The sequence below is a fragment of the Saccostrea echinata genome, unplaced genomic scaffold (assembly GCF_033153115.1).
Source record: "Saccostrea echinata isolate AGI-Se365-2 ecotype Australia unplaced genomic scaffold, CSIRO_AGI_Sech_v1 ptg000004l, whole genome shotgun sequence".
Lineage (NCBI taxonomy): Eukaryota > Metazoa > Mollusca > Bivalvia > Ostreida > Ostreidae > Saccostrea > Saccostrea echinata.
The window spans coordinates 2,727,340-2,748,931 of record NW_026889753.1 but is presented as its reverse complement, the minus strand read 5'-3'; positions in this window follow the sequence as shown (position 1 = coordinate 2,748,931).

The window sequence follows — 21,592 nt, the reverse complement described above, 5'->3', positions numbered from 1 at the left end:
ACAAGAGTCTAGTTATTATTATTTTTCTTCCTGGGTACTTTTTTGTCCGTGAGTGATCTCCGAAACTATACATCCGATTGAGTTGAAACCTTTTTAGGGTTAATAGGAATGTTATGTAGATTTGCGGAACAAAGGTCATTTTGCGCGCACGTGCATGCACGTGCGTGCGCGTGCAATGAGTAAAATGACCAATATACTTGATATAGCCATAACTTTCATATCTTTCGATGAAATACTTTGATACTCAGAATATAAGGATATATTAATAGTGTAGACAAGATGACATGGTCAGAATGCACATGCATGCACGAGTGCGCATGCGCACTGATTGAAATAACCAATACAGTTGATATAGACTTTACTTGTACATTTTTTGATGAATTGCTTTGACACTCAGAATATAAATATATATTAGAAGTGTAGACAAGAAGACTTGATCAGCGCACACATGCATGCACGTGCATGCACGTGCGTGCGCGTGAAATGAGTAAAATGACACATATACTTGATATAGCCATAACTTTCATATCTTTTGATGAAATGCTTTGATACTCAGGATATCAGGATATATTAATAGTGTAGACAAGATGACATGGTCAGAATGCACATTCATGCACGTGTGCGCATGCGCAATGATTACAATAACCTATACAAATGATATAGACTTAACTTGTATATTTTTTGATGAATTGCTTTGAAACTCAGAATATAAATATATATTAGAAGTATAGACAAGATGACATGATCAGCGCTCACATGCATGCATTTGCATGCACGTGCGTGTGCGTGCAATGAGTAAAATGACCAATATACTTGATATAGCCAGAACTTTTACATTTTTTGATGTAATGCTTTGATACTCAGAGTATATAGACATATTATAAATGAAGACAAGATGACATTGTCAACATGCATCTGCATGCACGTGCGCGCGCATGCAATGCTAAAATGACCAATATACTTGATATAGCTGTAACTTTTATACTTTTTGATGAAATGATTTGATACCCGAAATATGTAGATATATTAATAGTGTTGACAAGATGACACGATCATCATGGACATGCATGCACGTGCGCGTGCGTGCAATGCATAAAATGACAGATATACTTAATATAGCCGATTTTTTTTTTTATCTTTTAATGAAATTTGAATATAAAGATGTATTAAAAGTGTAGACAAGTTGACATGGTCATTTTGTACATGCATGCCCGTGCGCGCGCGTGTAATGCGTAAAAAAAACCCAATATACTTGATTGCCTTATTTAATGAAGCTTACAGGGAATAAGACACTAAAAGGAAGTTGGGGAGCGTTTGGGGAACATCTGTAACGGTCCCCGTTACAATTAATACTAGTTTTTGTATTGCTGAGCCCCCTATAAAGCCAAATCCAGGATCTGCACCTAGAATGCAGGAATATTAACTTGATTATTAACAGTCATTTTTTGTGTTAGAGCCCCTTATAAAGTCAAATCCAGGATCTGCACCTAGAATGCAGGAATATTAACTTGATTATTAACAACACTGGTATGTTGAATATTAGGGGTATTGAGACGTAGTTGGTCCTCTCAAATATATCCTTATAAAGGTGTCTCCAAGTTCTGAACAATCCTGCCTTATCTGAGATATTGAGGCTCAACTGTAGGTTTATATTAAATACTGAAATATTGTGGCTTAACTGTAGGTTTATACTAAATACTTAGATATTGAGGCTCAACTGTAGATTTATATTAAATACTGAGATATTGAGGCTTTACTGTAGGTTTATATTAAATAAAGAAACAGAAATGTTCAGTAATTGTGAAAAAGAGTAAATGATAAATGAAGGGGAAAGAGATATACCCATCCAAGCGATGGTAAACATGGATAAGATAATACTTATTAATATCAGAAATTACCAGTAGACTTGCATGTTTAATATATCTCACTGAGATGGCTTGGTTAATTCAGATGTAGCTTCAAGTTTTAATCCTAGGGATGGAAAATTCCCCCTTGTTTAATTAGTCTTCATATAGAATAGTTATTGCGTGTTACATAATACTCCGACCCTTTGGATTCATCAATATTAGCATCAATGTAAGGGGAGATAGAGACAGATTCTGTGTTAATTAAGTTAGTGGTAATTAATCATCAAGTTAAAAATCTGATATTAAATTGAAATCTTCTTTGTAACCTTACCAGACAATCTGCAAATCTGCTGGTTAACCAAAAATCAGAGCTCCTGAATCTACCATTCAGTAGCAATGGAATATTTATTGCCCCTCCCAGACCAGTCTCAATGATAAATCACCCACTGATTATACAGAGAAAAAATGCCAACACCAACTTATTGTCAACTTGGCCCATATTTTCTCTGCACAACTCAACCTTCAACTGTAGCCAAAAAAATCCAATAACTTTAATAGAAAATACCTCATAGGATTCTATTATCTGTATTTGATACATTTTATTGGGTGTTCTATAGATCTAAGGATGTGTTAGTACTCTAAAATAAAACTAATGGTCCCTTGTTGGGCAGATAATTGTCACCTTTATGATGCATTCTTTGCCCAATTACTGGTTAAACTTCAATAAAGGCCTTATAATGAACTATTCCTCTCGTCCATGTATGTCAGGTCACTGACAGAATATACTCAACTGTCCAGACGTTAGACCACTTTCAGAACTTAAATATTTTAAATTTACCTTTTATGCAGCATAAAAGAGTGTATTTGGTTTAAATTTTGTATCTTACCTCACATTACATATATAACCTCACATTACAATTCCATAGTAGATTTTATTATTCCGAAGTCCACATTTTATAAGTCTGAATTTACAGAGGTTCTTTTTCCTTTTTTTTTTTGGTTGCCCACAGAGCATAGCTATGCATGAGGGAGATAATCCTTAATTTTGAAATCAATTTCTTAATTTTACCACACAATTGCATTAAGATACATAATTCTGTAAATCAGATTTTGATTTCAATGAACAGTGTTGCCATAGTTACTAAATATAAAAATTTCTGTGAAATACTTTCAAAACACTATTCTTCCTACAGTTTGGTCTGATTTTAATATGACTTGGCATGTAAGTAGACTACACTGAGATACATAATTGTCTTTATTGTTTTTTGATGAATGATATTGCCATGGTTACTAAAATAGAAATTTCTGTATAATTCTTTTTAATAGCTACTCCTCCTAAATCTTGCCACAAAAAGAGACTAACCAAGGATCATTATTCTATTTATTGCTGTTGCGAAGTTTCAAGTTCAAGTGTTACTTTTCTCTTCCTTTGTTATAATTACAATTCAGTAGAGGTACTGTCTCCTCAGAGACTTCTGGTTACAAACTATCTTATCTCCAGAACACAAAATCAACCAAGCTACCTTCCCTACAAAAACTAAAAATCTGCTCATTTGAATTATCTCAGCTACTGACATAGGCCTCAAGTATCCAATGTAACCTGCTTTCATAAAAGTGAGGGGACATTAAATCTCATTCATCTGTCAGTTTGCCCTTTAGTCAGTCTGTTTGTAACAAAAACTGTAACCTTGGTCATACCTTTTGAGTGAGAAAAGATAGGGATATCATATTTCACATGAACATTACCTTTGACAAGACCTTTCCAAACATAATATGATTTTTAACCCCGTGGCCTTGACCTTGAAGTTTGATCTACTTTCCAAAAATTTTAGCAAACTTTAACCTTGGTCATAACTTTTGAATGAGAAAAGATAGGTATTTCGTACTTCACATGTACAGTACCTGTGACAGACATTTCCAAGCATACTATGATTTTTGACCCTGTGACCTTGAAGTTTGACCTACTTTTCAAAAATTTTAGCAAACTTTAACCTTGTTCATAACTTTTGAATGAGAAAAGATAGGACTTTCATATATCACATGTACATTACCAGTGGCAAGACTTTCCCAAACATGTTATGATTTTTGACCCTGTAACCTTGACCTTGAAGCCTAACATACTTTCAAAAATTTTAACATTGGGCATCATTTTTGAATGAGAAAAGATAGGACTTTCTTATTTGACATGTACATCACCAGTGACAAGATGTTTCCAAATATGCTATGATATTGACCTGTGACTTTGACTTTAACTTTGACCTAATTTTCAAAAAAAAAAAAAAAAAGAATTAATATTGGAGATAACTTTTGAATGAGAGAGGATAGGGTGTTCATATTTGACAAGTACATTACCTATGTCAAAAAGTTTCCAAATTTGCTATTATATTTGATTCAGTGACCTTGACTTTTAAGATTGAGCTAATGTTCAAACATTTTATCACTGCTACTTACTTTTGAAGAAGCAAAGATAAGGGCATTTATATTTGACATGTGCATTACCTGTGACAAGCATTTCCAATGTATAATGATTTTTAACCCCAAGACCTTGACCTTGAAGTTTGACTTAATTTTCAAAAAATGTTATGCTGATAACTTTTGATTAAGAGAAGATAGGGCATTTACATTTGACATGTGCATTATCTGTTTCAAGACCTTTCCAAATATACCAGTCCTGTTTAGATATATCATTTTTGACTTGATGACCTTGACCTAGAAGTTTGACCTAATTATCAAAAATTTTAACTTTGACCATAACTTTTGCTCTAGAAGAGATAAGGCTTTCATATTTTTTTCACAAGTGCATTACTTGTGACAATTATGATGTATTATGATTTGACCTTATGACCTTAATCTTGAAGTTTGATGCAGTTTTGAGAAGCTTTAATCTTTGCCATAACTGTTAATAATTCAATAGTTTATGTCTCTATTGTTTGATGCACATACAAGACAGGAAACACAAACAAGACGGTTATTATATACCATAAATAATTGCATCTTAACAACTTAGACATCAAAAACGGGGGACCACAATTCTTTGAATTTGCTTGTTATTTATAAACTTTATATTCATCAATGATATATGATAGATTTAAACCCAATTAATTTCTTTTAGATTGAATTTCAGGATTACTGCAGCTGTGCATGTGATGGGTTCTGTGATGTTTACATGTATTGGATGACTGAAATGTTTGTAGGGTGGAATGGTAAGTAACCTTTTGTTGGACAACCTAAATTATTATAAAAATCATCTGCATCAATATACCCCCACCTTTTTTCAAACAAATTATTTTAAGCTCACCTGAGCCAAAGGCTTAAATGAGCTTTCCTGATCAAAATTTGTCTGTTTGCTGTTGTTGTTGCCAATGTATAATCTTTTCACATTTTTGTCTTCTGCAGAAGCACAGGGCCAATATCAACCAAACTTGGCATAGAGGATTTTAAGGTAAAGGGAATTCAAGTTTATTCAAATGAATTAAAGGCCACAACCTCTTCTGAAGGGAGATAATTAAGAAATAGTGAAAATTGGGTGGGTTCATTTAAAAATCTTCCCAAGTATCACTGGACCAGAAAAGATGAAACTAAGTTGAAAACTTTCTTACATGGTATAGATTCAAGTTTGTTCAAATCAAGACCCCAGGGATAGGGTGGTGCCACAATGGATGATAAAAGTTTTACCTGGTATTATAAAAGAAAAATCTTTAAAATTATTCTTCTCAAGAGCAGCAAATTCATGATTAGTCATATTTAGTCATATTTATACAGAAGCATCCTCAGGTAGTGTAGACTCAAGTTTGTTCAGATCCTGACTCCTGGGGGTAAGATGGGGCCACAATGAGTAATCAGTATAAAATAGGATTATATAGGAAATTTAAAAAAAAAAACTTCCTCCTATAAACAGGAAGGTCATAATTAAGGTCTTCCGTCTTCACGGAAGACCTTATAGTGATTCTACTGTTTCTTCTTCTTATTATTTTTCCGCCCAATCTAATTTTGTGCATGCGATTTCTCAAAGACTACTGGATGGATTTTAATGAAATTTGCAGAAACAATCTGCTGTAACCTGAAGTTATTCTATCCGAGAGAATTTTAGGAAATTCACTTCCAGTGCCAAGTTATAGACCATTTTCTGAATTTAAAATGACATTTTGTCCGCGGATAATCTCAAGAATGGTAAAAGATATCAATGTGAAACTTTCAGGGATTATAGATCATGATAAATACTAGCCAGGACATGACTTTTCTTTCATCGTCGATACTTCAGGTCGTTACCAGATGCAAATTTAAAAAGTCAAATTTTCTAACTTTTTTGTTTTTCAATATTTTTCTTTGATATTAGTGGGCTTAATAGAGGCATTTCCAAAAGGCTTAATATATAATTTGCTTAAAGATTGATAAATCCAAACTCTAGATATTCGCATTTTAAAATTTGAAGTGGGTCCAAAATGGCGGCTGTCTCCATAAACTCCGACGAGCAGGTCGGCACTCGAAGCTCCTCTGGTGCTGGTACCTCGCACACTAACCTCAAAGGTCAATGGTGTTCTACCATTTCGGGTTTTATTCCGATTATGTCTGAATTTTCTTTCTCATTTTTTAGCTTTAATTTACGTTTTCATCTTTATAAATGATGTTTTTTTTCTGTGTGAATCCAGCGCTATTTTCATCTGTTTTAAATAAATCTTTAAAAATCATTGCATTTATGAAGGACCCATGTTATATCTTACGGACATTGGCAAGTCAAAGTTTAACGGAGAAAAAAGGTTAAATTCATGGGTTTTTTACTCATGAAATAGTGATCTCCCGTGTTGAATTCTCTAGGCGGTAAAACGAAAAAAGTTCATGTTTACAGAGGTAAACAAAAAGCATGTGTACTTCCTTCAACGGGTAGAATCATCTATACAGCAAGAAAGAAAAGTAGTAATGGCTTTGTTGTACATTGTATTCAGGAGACAAAGAGCCAACAGGTCGTTATTTACCATAGTTATGCTCAGTATGCTGCGAAAGGCAAAGATGTGACATATGCTGAAAGGTAGACTGATTAAGATCAGTTTCTAGGTTGTATGAAGGAAGCAGCATTTGGTAACTACGAATAAAAATTGAAATAAATCCATGCCAATATTTTTATGACAATGTGTTTCAATCAATTCAGTCAATTACATGATGGAATCAATCAACCAGTCTGACTCTCTTGACCCTTATGAATAATATGTAATTATAACTGTTAAGGGAAGTAACTCAAAAATAAAGATCGGTGCCGGTATGTCCTTGTCTTGTTTCTATATTTACGTATTCAGCTAAAACATCTAGAAATCATAGGAAATGAAAATACAGTAATGTATATAATACAAAAACTGTATGAAATAATTGGGTTTTGGAGAAATATTAAGGTGAAAAATTATGTAAGTCCCTTTTCTCAACATTTTACATAGAAAATGCATTGAGTATTGCAAAAACACTGATTTGACAAAATCTAAAAAAAAAAAAAGAAGGTTGGCTTGGTAGGTTAAATAATCCAGAATATAGCCTGTTTATTACAATTAAAACTACTCAAGAGTTCTTGAAAGATTCTATACGATAACCAAAAACCTTGCCAATGTCCTTAAGGCTTCTTTACTACTAGCATATATAAATGTAAATGTTGACTTGCAAAGAATATCACATATAAGGATGATTATTCGGACGGAAGGCCTCTCGTTGCTCGCAACGAGTATCTAGTTAGTCATTATATTTATACACGAAAGCATTCTCAGGTAGTGTAGATTCAAGTTTGTTCTAATCTTGACCTCTGGAGGTAGGGTGGGGCCACAATGGGCAGCCATAGTGTTACAAAGGTATATATAGGAAAAAAATCATTAAAAATCATTTTCTCAAGAACAGCAAAGCCATGATTTGTAGTGTTTATATGGAAACATCCTCAGGTAGTGTAGATTGTAGATTAATTGGGGAAAATATCTGCTTACAAAGGACAGAAGGGCCATAGTTACTCAGGTGAGCATTGTGGCACATGTGCCTCTAGTTTATTTTTTTTTAACATCAAAAGTCCCTGTTTCAATAGAATTGGAAAAAAATATACTCATTGTTCATTTTGATCGTGAAACCTCATCCAATATTGATATTTGGATAAGACAAATTGACACCTATTAGACTGCCATTCCTCTCCACAACAACACTGGGAACTCAAACATTGTCTCCAATCCTGTTCATATAACAGTTTTTACAGTTTATTAGTTATAAATAGAACAATTTCCTCGGCCATTATAAGCTCCTTGATTATGTTAATCTTTAGGGACCAAGTTTACAGACAAGATAGAGATGAAAATTTTATTAGTGCATCGGCAAAATTTCATTTTAGAAGGATGATCAAGGGGGTAAAAAAAAAAAAGCTGTGATCACTTTACAGCAATGCTGGAGTCACTCCTGAAAGCTCATATTCACTAATGCCTACAGTACCTTATTTACCAAATTAAGAGAGTTGATCTAAAAGTAATGTAATTAATGCTATAAGATCTTTGATAAAAGGAAGTTATCAAACAAGACTTCTTCCAAACTATAGTATTTTTCATTAATTTATATTTTTCATACTGTATAAACAATTATGTACATATCTAGAGATTTTCAAAATTTGGCTTTCACTGGGGCAGAAATATGCATATATCGCGTACAGCTCTTTGTCCATTGTCTGTTGTTAACGTTATTGTCATCGTTGCAAACTTTTCACAATGTCTCATCTTCTTCCCCAAAACCACTGGGCCAATTTCAACCAAACTTGCCACAATACATCCTTGGGTGAAGGGATTCAAGTTTGTTCACATAAAAGACTGTGCCCTCTTTAAGATACAGCAATTAAGAATTAGTGTAAATTTAATGGCATCTTTTTAACAATCTTCTCAAGAACCACTGGGGTAGAAAAAATGAACTTATGCAAAAGCTTCATTACGTGGTGTAGATTCAGGTTTGTTCAAATCATGATCCCTGGGAATTGGGCAGGGCCACATCAGAGGAGAGGATCAAATTAAGTTATACACAGTGGAATGAATATTAAAATGAATTCTGACAATTCAAAGAAACCCTTTATAGCAAAATAGCTTTGAGGATGATCAAAATTATGGAAATTGAGATGCATATAAGAGATTTAATAATATTTGAAGCATTTTATAAGAATTTAGAAACTTAAAAAAATTAAGAACTAAATGAATTTGATCTGACTGTTTGTAAACCGGCCATTTCATCCCAATACAAGAAAAAAATGATTCTAGCTTTTTCTACTCATAAACACTAATATATTTGTCATTCATTCTAATCAGCATCATCAGGGGAGCCCTTCCCCCCCCCCCCCCCCAAAAAAAAGGAAGAAAATCGAACTAGAAAAAGAAAAACAACAACAAAGAATGAAAATAAAACAAATCAAAATGGAAGTTTAAAAAATATAGATAGTTATGTATGAATCTTCAAGAGTGCTTTAAAAATTCATCATTCAGCAAACTAAAATATTATATGCCATATTGCAGCTCTATTAGTGTCCTTTTGAACATATGAATAACCTTTAATGAAATACATGTCTAATAAATTTCTGTAATTCCTGTATATTAATTGCCTAATCAGATATCAATTCATATACATGCTGCATTTACTTATTCAAACATGGGGTATTTAACCTCTCAGAATAAACCTCCCATTCTTCATTAGACATGTTTGTTTTTGATTACAAACTACTGTGAAACGTCTGAAGGTCTAGCTGACAAACAGTTGTGTGATCTGTAAAGGCCTTTCTTCTTGAGAATTGGCCTACCAAGATCAAAAAAATAAAAACTACTTAATGTTTATTAAAAATAATCCACTATGTCCCCCCCCCCTTTCCCTTTCTCTCACTTTCAATTTCAGGTCACAAATAAAAGCAGTATAAAATAAATTTCCATAAGAAATGTTATATATATATATATATATATATATATATATATATATATATATATATATATATATATATATATATATATATATATATATATATATATATATATATATATATATATATATATATCATTGCACTAAGGTTTAATTGAAGGTCTCACTTTATTCTAGAATTACAGAGTAAGGAGTTGATTCTTACATCTTGGGTTCAAATCCCACTGCAGGAGGTGGAGACCGGATGAGATACTGGTAAGGAAAAGTTCCCTAACTGCTCAATGGCTGTAACTGCCTAGCATATTCAACCTGCAAGTGGTGGCATCCCAACAGGAGTGAAAAAAAAGATAACAAACAATCATAATGCTTCATCATTCTTTCAGTTGTCAAAATTTCATGAACCGGTAAAATTAGAACATTTTCCAGTAATTTGTTCTAAATGCCCCATAGAGAAGAATAGCACTTTCCCCACCATGTGTAATTTTGTTTATTTATACAAACTAGATAATTTATAACATGTGGTTGATTTTGACAATGAATGTTGGCTGAGGGTTAAAATTAGATTTCCGTATACCTGAAGATGTAGATTGTAGATGACTCATGTAGACAGCCTCGAGCTGCTATTGTTTTCAGGAGCTGTATAAACTGCCGTTAAGCATCTTCTCTTTTCTGATACTATAATTGTACAGGGAGCTCTGTTAAATTTCTTAATGAATTAATATTCATAATTAAAAGAAGTTATTTTTATTTTTAGATTATTATTAGGAAAGTCATCTAAATTTGTTTTGCTATTTATTTTTTACATGTTTCAATATAAGAAATATAATCTTGAACTGATTTGCTCTACTTAAAAGCAATTTTTTTTGGTCAATAGTTGGAGCTATGAGTATTCAATATTTATGGTTAGTTGTTTGATTCAGTGTTCCGAAAGGTCTATGAATTTGGAAGCCATGGAAAAAGAAAGATATTACTATCAATTAGTTAGTTATAAGATGTTCAAATTTCAGTACAAAGTCTAAGCAAAAAAAATCTTTTTCAAATGTTCATAATATGTCATAATTATTTAATTAATTATAAATACTAAAACTGTGAATCAGTGTTTTTCTTTTGGTGATGTCAGCAGATTTAGATGATGGTATTGTTAGATGAGTTATGCTAAGTAGCAGTGATTACCTATATCCACACCACAGCTCCGTAGTAACTCTCTGTGGTAAGTGTACATTTCAACTGTCAATATAATTCTACAACTGTTTCTTTGAGTATGACTAATTTCATTTTGATGTGAAGAAGAAAGGTATTGAAAATTGAATGATTTTTTTGTTTCAAGATATATATGAGGGCTAGCTGATTTGCTGATTGACATTCACACACTGAAAAATCTGTTAACAAATGCCACATAAATTAAAACAACAGTGGTTAAAAGAAAATCTCTTTTTAATCAATTTAAAATATAAACATTGTGAATGTACTCTGTATATCTTTAAGTTTGAAAGACATTGTGTTGACGAAGTCAATTCAACTTTCTAGGTCAAGGTATTCCTAAATATAGAAATACTCAGGTTTTAAGGGATCATTTTATTATCAAAAGAAAATTAGTTTTTTTATTACACCAAGTCTACTATTGTAAGGTCTCAAGTACTAAAAATTCATTTTACAAAGCAATGGATTAAAGGGTTAATATTGCAGCAAGATGGGAAGAGTTAATATGACTGATTGCATTCACTTTGGTTGTAACTTAAGATTAAAGGGATGGGGACTCTATTTTGAAAAATCTCTCCTCATGAGAACTCAAGGACTATATAAGGAAAAGAAACACTCTTGCCTTGAACTCCAGTTTGCAAAGTCTTTGGTTGTAGGAGTTGGACTAAATCACAGTTCTCCAAACATGGTTTTACAGTCAAATTGTAATATCTCAAACATAGCCGGAGTGTAGAAAAAAAATGGAATGAATTATTGTAAATATTTGCTGGGCTGTCAATAAACATTGGCTGGACTGTCAGTAATCAATGACTGGACTGTCAGTAATCATTGACTGGACTGTCAGTAAACACTGGCTGGACTGTCAGTTAACACTGGCTGGACTGTCCGTATACACTGGCTAGACTAACAGTTAACATTGATCAGATTGTCATTATTCATTGGCAGAACTGTCCATAAGCAATGGTTGGACTGTCAGTAAACACTGGCTGGACTATCATTTAACATTGGTTGGATTGTCATTTATCATTGGCAGGACTGCCAGTAAACACTGGCTGGATTGACATTAATCATTGGCTGGATTGACATTAATCATTGGCTGGACTGTCATTATTCATTAGCTGGACTGTCATTAATCATTAAATTGACTGTCTGTAAGCACTAGTTGGACTGTAAGTGAACACTTGCTGTATTGACATTTATCATTGGCTAGACTTATATTAATCATTAACTGAACTAGCATTAAGCATTGGCTGGACTGTGAGTTATAGTTGACTGGACTATCAGTTATAGTTAGCTGGACTATCAGTTAACATATGCTGGACTATCAGTTATAGTTGGATGGACTATCAGTTATAGTTGACTGGATTTTTAGTGAAAGTACTCTGGACTATCAGTTATAGTTGGTTGGACTACCAGAAATAGTAGTCTGTACTGTTGTTTGAGCTACTTTAAGTTTTGGTAAGTTTAAACAAAGGATGAATTCCCATAACTTTTGTCAATGGTCCTTTTTATCTTCAATGATTTATGATAAATCTACAATGATTCTGGTAATTTTTAGCTCACCTCGACGAAGTCGAGATATTTATGCTATACCCCTGACGTTGGCATTGGTGTAAGCATCGGCGTCCCGGTTAAAGTTTTAGGAGCAAGTCTATTCCCAAGTAACTATAAGTCCTACCTGGACCAAACTTACATGGATGATGCATCTAGGGATGGACACTACCAGACTTGCTTCGGATGCTGGATCTGACCTACATTTTCCAGATGAGTGATCAGGTTAAAGTTTTTGGAGCAGGTCCATTCCCAAGTAACTATAAGCCGTACCTGGACCAAACTTGCATGGATGATGCATCTAGGGATGGACACTACCAGACTTGCTTCGGATGCTGGATCTAACCTACATTTTCCAGATGAGTGACCAGGTTAAAGTTTTTGGAGCAGGTCCATTCCCAAGTAACTATAAGCCCTACCTGAACCAAACTTGCATGGATGATGCATCTAAGGAAAGACACTACCAGACTTGCTTCAGATGCTGGATCTGACCTACATTTTCCAGATGAGTGACCAGGTTAAAGTTTTTGGAGCAGGTCCATTCCCAAGTAACTATAAGCCCTACTTGGACCAAACTTGCATGGATGATGCATCTAGGGATGGACACTTCCAGACTTGCTTCGGATGCTGGATCTGACCTACATTTTCCAGATGAGTGACCAGGTTAAAGTTTTTGGAGCAGGTCCATTCCCAAGTAACTATAAGCCCTACCTGAACCAAATTTGCATGGATGATTCATCTAGGGATAGACACTAACAGACTTGCTTCGGATGCTGGATCTGACCTACATTTTCCAGATGAGTGACCAGGTTAAAGTTTTTGGAGCAGGTCCATTCCCAAGTAACTATAAGCCCTACCTGAACCAAACTTGCATGGATGATGTATTTAGGGATGGGCACAACCAGACTTGCTTCGGATGCTGGATCTGACATATATTTTCCAAATGAGTTACCATGACAATGTGTTTGGAGTAGCTCTGTAATTATTTATATGGCCTGTTATGATTTAACTTGCATAGATGGTGCATTCCAGACTTTCTTTCGATGTAGGAAATGAAAGATATTTTCTTGATTAGTGAACAGGTTAAAGTTTTTGGAGCAGGTCAATTCCCAATGAACTATAAGACCTACTTACACAGAACTTGCATGAATATTGTTTTCAGGATGCACACTAACTATAAAGAAAATATGATGTGAGATTTGCATTACTTTTACTGATAACATTCGTCGAGGTGAGCTTCGTAATCTTTGATTACCTATGTTTAAACTAGAATGAAGGAAAATGACACCTTCTGAATAGTGTCAATTGTTTGTATCGTTCATAATATTGAGGAGTAAGACATTATCAATGATTTTTTTTATACACTAAGACAACAAACGTTGATATGATTTGTGCGACTTTGTTCTTTTATGAATCATAGCTGTAAAGAATGGGTGTGTCTCAGTATGATAAAGGGATATATATGTCTAAGGAATCTACCTTATATGGCTATCATTATTTTACACAGAGTTGCTTACTGAGAACAATTGTTAAATACGATGAAAGAATGACAAATCATGATGGTTTACTATACATGTTTACAATTTATTATAGTCTTGTGGTTCAGGTCACTTTTGCACAATATCTCGTCTTAAAAATGGTCAAAAGACTTTTTATACATGAAAATGCAAGTGGAGCCTCAGTGTCTATTGTTTTGGGCCTGGGAATGCATATAAAATTTGTATTCGCTGATACACAGGAAAACAGGCAATTTTTTTACCAATGGCCATATCAGATGGAGTGGAGAAAATTAGAAATCTAATGTTTATTATAGTCAATTGTTTGAAATTATGAGCAAAGCACTGATAGATAATATTATAAGATTTGTATTTAATCTGTGGCTAAAATGCATGAAAAAAATAATTGTATCGATCTCCAAGTAAAAAAGTACTCATCCATTAACCTGTAATGCAATTCACATACTTGGGAGGGGGGGGTCACATTGTTGCCTCAGTTAGCACGGGAATTTCTTCTGACATCAGAAAATATAGTTTCCTCAGCCTGTTCATTATGGGGAAGACCAATTATATTTTCGCATGATTGAAACACACTGTTTTAGCACAATGAGGTATATTTTTCTCCTTTCACATATATGTAGATTATAGATACTGTGACTAGCCAAAGGACAAAAATGTACCTACTTGCGCTGGTATATTTTAAGGGCTTCTAAAAGTGGGTTGGAGCCTAAATTTAATGATAATTGGATGTAAACAGGGTACCCATACCATAAAATAAAAATATATATCTTCCAAATAATGTTTTAGTTTTGGTATTGTTATTCTATGAGAGTACACAAATAAGTGATGAAGTGCATGCCAACATTTAGTGTTAAATTAAGATATTTATATTTTTGTCAATTTACTTGAGGCCTTATGGCACATCATCCTTTAATCTAAATTCTTAGATACTGTAGAGCTACTTTTTCAGGTATATGGTTAATTTTTGCCATGTTTGCAGTCACAATTTTTCTGTGGAAATTTGTCAGTGTACTAAAAGTACTACCTACCTACCTAGTTTTTGTTGCACCCAGAGGCACATAGGGCAAGGACTAGGCATTTTCATTTTTCTCTGTTCTTAGCTGAGATGTTCTTAGTACATTTAAGAAATACAATGATAGTCCAAAAGTCCTTGTAATAATGAACAGAAATTATGATTCCGCAGAATTATGAAAAATGTTTACAGTATTACAAAAATGATTGTCTCTTATGTCTAGTATTTGTATATAGAGAAAACATTGAGAGTTCAGGGGTATAATATTTATGGATTATAAAGGAATGAAAAACCAATTAAGAAAGGACAGCCACCAATTAGATACCAAAGCCTCTGAATAATTAAAGATGGTGTCAATAAATTTTTCACGTAGATGTTGTATACCTCAACAGTGTAGTCGTGTAGTCTCTGTTTTATGGCATGACATTTTGTGAGATGTCGGTACATATTGGCTTGGCTGTGCATTTCCTATTAAGAAAATTATATTTCGATAAATTATTCAGACATAAGGTCAATATATATATCTTACAACACACATTATAAAAAATCATCGAGAGTAATACTATCTCTGACTTCTTAAAAATGATGAAGATTTCCATTATGCTTGATATCATAGCAGTGCAATATCTAGTTCTTCAAAATGTTTCTATATATATATATATATATATATATATATATATATATATATATATATATATATATATGCTTGATATTGTATAAATCATAAGTCAGAATGCAATCTGATTTATGATAATTTGTTACACAATGTCAGATTTTTTTTATCAAATGTACGTCTTGAATCTTTTTCATATTACGGTTGTCATATAATAAGTTCAGGTTTTCAGTAACATTAATGGTAAAACATATATACTTGGGGATTTTGTTACACTGCATTGTTTGTACTGGAGAGTGCAGGTCAAAAACCGCTCACCTTCCCCAGGAATTTCCATGTCTGAAAATGGAGAACTAGTTCTAAATTGATACTATAGTTAAACTTATTTGCAATATCTTTCATTTGACGTCATTCACACTTTGCCCACACTTTGAATTTGTTTATGTTGGTTTTCAAGGTTACACGGACACGTTGAAAATCCAAACATGATAATAACCAGCTCTATAAAGTTAAATTACCAATCATTGAATCCATTGTAACTTCCCTGAATATATTAATGTAAATCAGATTACACACTATTTTGACCAAATAAGGTATGAGATCAGTCACAGTAGATGTACAACATAACCAACCTTTTGCCTTTCCCTCGTATCTGAGTGAAATGAAACCAAAACAATTTAGAGTTGTCCTGATATTTAACTTTAAGTCCTCGAATCAAGAGCTATGAGCTCTAAACCAAAGGATTTTGGAATTTTATGGTTATGTATACTCAAATCATGTCTGGATCGTATCTTGCACACTGTTGGGCTAAGGACCATCAAATTGGGGGGAAGGTGCTGTAATCCAAAAATAGGTCAGTGTGGCCCCCTTTTTGGATTTTATAGCCATATAGCCATCTTGACCGAACTTAATCTTGACGTCTACATTAAGTTTGGTCATGATGGCATTGATTTCCATGCAAATTCATAAGGGAATGACTGTAATACTTCCATGGTACATAGTGGGGGTTTTCTAAAGGTTGATCCATGCTAGAACTCTATAACGCTATCAAAGACGGCTTCCTAATCCTCGGAACTTAGATGTTTCAAGAAAAAAAATCAGCAAGATTTGCTGATTTCATTTAGTGTGGGTAAACCAAAGACTGATAAATTTGACAATGTTTCATAAAATCATAAACACCATTTATAGTGCTGAAACACTCTTAGATTAGTTGTGATACACAAGTAGTTGACTAGATGCATTACTAAAAGTGTCGGGTTTAAGATATGTCTGGTTGTTAGTATGCAGTCGTTTCATTACACAAATGTAGAAAATGCAAGAAGAAAAGAGAAAGAAAAGCAGGAAATAAATGATCTTGAATTCTATACTCAATGTTGAAGTACTGTTAATTAAAAGTTGCTAGTTTTGATATTTTAAAAAAAATAGAAAATAAAAAATCCAGCATTTGTTTTTATGCTCGAGGTAAAATGAAAAAAAAAGCTCCTCCCTACCGCATTAATTTTTGACAAAACTGGCCTGAGGACCAAGTTATTAATTTTTTAATTAATTAATTAATTAATTAATTAATTCTTACATTTAATTATGTCATGAAAAAGGGACACCACCCACCATATTAGCCATTCAATTCTCAAAAAATCAACCTGTTCTAGAAAACTGCTATTTCATTCAGCCTTCAGAAATTAAGGTCAACAGCTGTAATATGATTGAATCACCTGATGTCATGGGGGGTGCAGTTTGACTGTTCTACTATATGCAGTAAATCAAGAAAAAGTTCATAATGCCTAATTTCAATTTATGTAATAGGTTAGATAATAATGAACACTGTTAACAGAGTGGACTTTACGAAGATCAGCATTTAATTCAAGGTCTCCTGCTCCATGATTCAGCAGTCTTGTAAGACTCGTATTTATATAAGGATTTTACCAGACACCTTCCGTAATAGTAATCAGGAGGAAAAACAGCTACAGCTGTAAATAAAAAAGAATATTTCCTTCCAAAGTACAATTCTTGGACTTACAGCAAAATCTTTCAACAAGTTACATTACAAATAAATTAACACTATCACACAAACATTTGTGCCACATCAATTCTGATGGTAGCATAAATATGTTGTGTTTTTTTTGTTAAGGAATTTATTGATTTCATAGCTTGATTTAGATAGAAATATAACAAGCACTTGTTAAACTGCAGCAAAGATGTTTTTTTTGATTGTCCATTCTCTGAGTATGTCGATCAGTCTTCATTCTCTTCAAAGAAATATAATCCAAAAGGACCTTGCTTCTTCTGCACTTAGATAAAGAACAGTTGCACTTTAATCCCCAAATCTAATGGCTTCTTCCTGAAACTAAATCAAACCTTGGAAAAAAAAATGAATTGCTTTTGAGCAGTAATTTAGTTATAAATAGGATTTAAGGTTTTACACAATATTTTTGAAATTTATGTGCCTTGTAATTGTGGATTGGGGTAAAAAGCTGAGTGGAGTGGAGTGGAGTTTTGTGGAGTCATGGAGTAGAGTCTGTATTATAACAGTACAGAAGTTTGAGAACAAAAACGATTTCTTTTGCATTCAATCTTTCCCCTTCAGTGTCATTTTGGATTTGTGTAACAAGAATGAAACAAGAAACAAAAGAAATCCATGCAGCCAAAATACTAGTGACCTTTGAATGTCAGCAAATCACCTAGAAATGCTTTTTTTAAAACAAGGACTAGGTAATACATCGACAAATCTAAACTAAGCTCTGAGCTGCTTGCCTATCCAATTGTACCTTGAAAGGGCACTATACCTCTTTCAAAAATTTTAACATCGAGATAACTTTTGAATGAAAGAAGATATGATGTTCATATTTGACAAGTACATTACCTGTAACAAGAAGTTTCCAAATATGCTATGGTATTTGGCCCTATGACCTTGACCTTCAAGTTCAACCAAATTTTCAACAATGTTATCATTGCTGCTAACTTTTGAAGGAAAGAAGAGAGCTGCTAGGGCATTCATATTTAAAATTTCCATTACCTGTGACAAGATGTTTCAAAGTGTACTGTGATTTTTAACCCCATGACCTTGAAGTTTGACCTAATTTTCAAAAATTTAACATTGCTGCTAACTTTTGAATAAGAGAAGATTTATATTAGACATGTGCTCTACCTGTTTCAAGACCTCTCTGAATATAATCTTGTCACAAACTGGTGCACACCAATAAAATTTACCCTAAATGCAAGTGATTTAATAAAAATATTTACGAATTGGTGGCATTTAAAAATTAAATGGAAATATATGAAAAGGAAGAAGAATGTGTAACAAATTGAAATCTGTATGCATATTCCATGTTTTATTAAGCTTTCAATAAATAATCATGCGAAGTTTAAGCAAGGTGAGGCGAATGAATAGAAAAGAGTTGCAAGCCTTCTTATTTTATTAGAATACAAAAATAGGAAAAAGGTGTGTCAATCCCAGATTTAAAAAGAAAAAAAATGGAAAGGGGGGGGGGGGGGTTCCATCTCCCAAGTGCCTGTGGTAGATTTAAATTTGTTCAAATCTTGACCCCCAGAGGTAGGATGGGATCACTATGGGTTATCAAACTTTTAAATGGGAATATAAAGGAAAAATCTTTGAAAATATCTAAAGAACAGCAAAGCCATGATTAGTCATATATTTATAAGGAAGCATCCTCAGGTAATGTAAATTCAAGATTGTTCAAATCATGACCCCCAGGAGTAGGGTGAGGCCACAATGGGCAATTAAAGTTTAACATCAGGAGTACATAGGAGTAGGGTGAGGCCACAATGGGCAATTAAAGTTTAACATCAGGAGTACAAAGGAAAAATCCTTAAAAAAATTTCTCAAGAACAGCAAAGCCATGATTAGTCATATTTACATGGAAGCATCCTCAGATAGTGTAGATTCAACTTTGTTCAAATCATGACCCCTGGGGCTAGAGTGGGGTCGCAATGGGAATCAAATTTATACATAGGCATATTTTCAAAAAAATCTTCTGGAGAACAGCAAAGCTAGTTTTAGTTATATTAATTTGGTAGCATCCTTGGGTAGTGTAGGTTCAAATTTGTTCAAATCAATACCCTCAGAGGTAGGGTCTGGCTACAATAGGAGATCAAAGATTTACACAGGAATATATATAGGAGAATTTTAAAAATTCCCTAATGAACAGCAAAGCCATGATAAGGCATATTGATATGCAAGCATCCTCAAATAATTTATATTTAAGTTGTTCAGATCAGTATCCTCTAGGATAGGTTGAAACTACAATAAGGGATCAGAGTTTTGCAAAGAGCTACATAGAAAAATAAAAAGAGTTGCAAAATCACACTAAATCTTATTGATAAGCAATTAACATACCAAAGATTGTAAAGTAGATTTTTTTTAATTATGAGCCCTTGGGTTAGAGTTGAGCTGAAATCAGAAATCCAAATTTTACACAATGCATGCATACAGGAAAAAGTAGGACCATGTTGACTGTATTTGATATTAAAGTTTCCCAATGTTCAGTTGATTTTAATTTGAATGAAATGGAAACTCCTTTTATAGGTCATGTTTTGTCCACAACACGGAGTCAAAATATTTATAAGATTAATGGGAAATTTAAAAAATATCTGCTAGGCCAAAGTGCCTCAGGTGGGCTTTGTGGCCCATGGGACTTTTGTTTTGTCTCTTGCTCTCTCTGTTGTTGTTTCATCCCATTCTTACGAATTTTGATGCTTATCTCACCAAATGCATTTGGCAAACCCCCTCTTTCTTCTTGTTTAAGAGAGTTCCATTTTGATTGAGAAAGCTAATGTTTGCTAGCAGCTTCTAGTTTTTACTATAGTATATATTTCTTACTTTTTATATTTGTCATTTAAATACACAATTTAGTGTTGGATTTTTTTTTGCTTAAGTCAACATTGTAGAAAAGGTGTAAATTTTTCAGTCTACCTTTGAATATATACGATCCGTTTAAGAGGAAGTTTAATAAAAATATTTTTATGGAATCTGTCTGAAGCTCTCCTGATTATGTCTGCAGTAAAAAAAAGATTGAAGAGACGAAGCGGTTTAAAGCGTACTCCTGAATTTCATAACTGAGAAAAACCAATATATTAACATCCGTATGAGTTCGCACAAAATTTCTTTCCGCAGTAAAGTTGGAGTAGTGTCACTTAAGTAGATTTTTTCTCATCTATTTTGTTTGTCTATCAGGGATATCATTAGTCTTCCATGCATACAAATGACCAAGTCGGTAAAGCTGTTTGTTTACATTCTGTGATGATCCGTGAGGTTAACCACAGCTGATGACATCCAGTCACTTTCTCGTGCCTGCTAGTAGGTGCTTCATCTCCCCAAGATAAACAAACAACTGATTAACAAAGACTTAACAGGCACTGGGTCATGGGGTTCAGCCGGTTAATGTATTGCTTGTTCATCAGTAGCTACAGCTTCTATAATATATTGCCTGCAAGATCAGGTTTAAAATACATTGTGACATGTTTTAAGTAGACCGTGTTTGTAGACAGTACATGGTCAGAGTGGAACTTTAAATACATATCCAAAGAGACATTATTCAATTAATGTATTAAATAGAAGATATTATTAATAAGAATATTATGATTTAAACTTGCAGTATTTCATATAACCTGGTTCTTGGGCCATAAATTTTAGATGAGCTCACTTTTGATCTCTGTGCATCATCATTTTTTACTATTAATTCCTTTGGTGAAAGTGAGACTGAGATCAAAAGTGAGCTTGTCTAGGTTTTATGGCCCCTGGGCCAGGACATAGTTAATGCTTATCATATCCCCTCTCCCCCTTTCTATCTTTCTATATATCTTACCAAGTAATTCGCATTTATAGCTTCAAAGAAATTAGCTGGCAAGATATTTCCAATAAACTAGTTTTAAACAGGTGCATGTTCTACCTTCATTTATTAAAATTTTCTTACCTTGACCTTTTGAATGACATTGA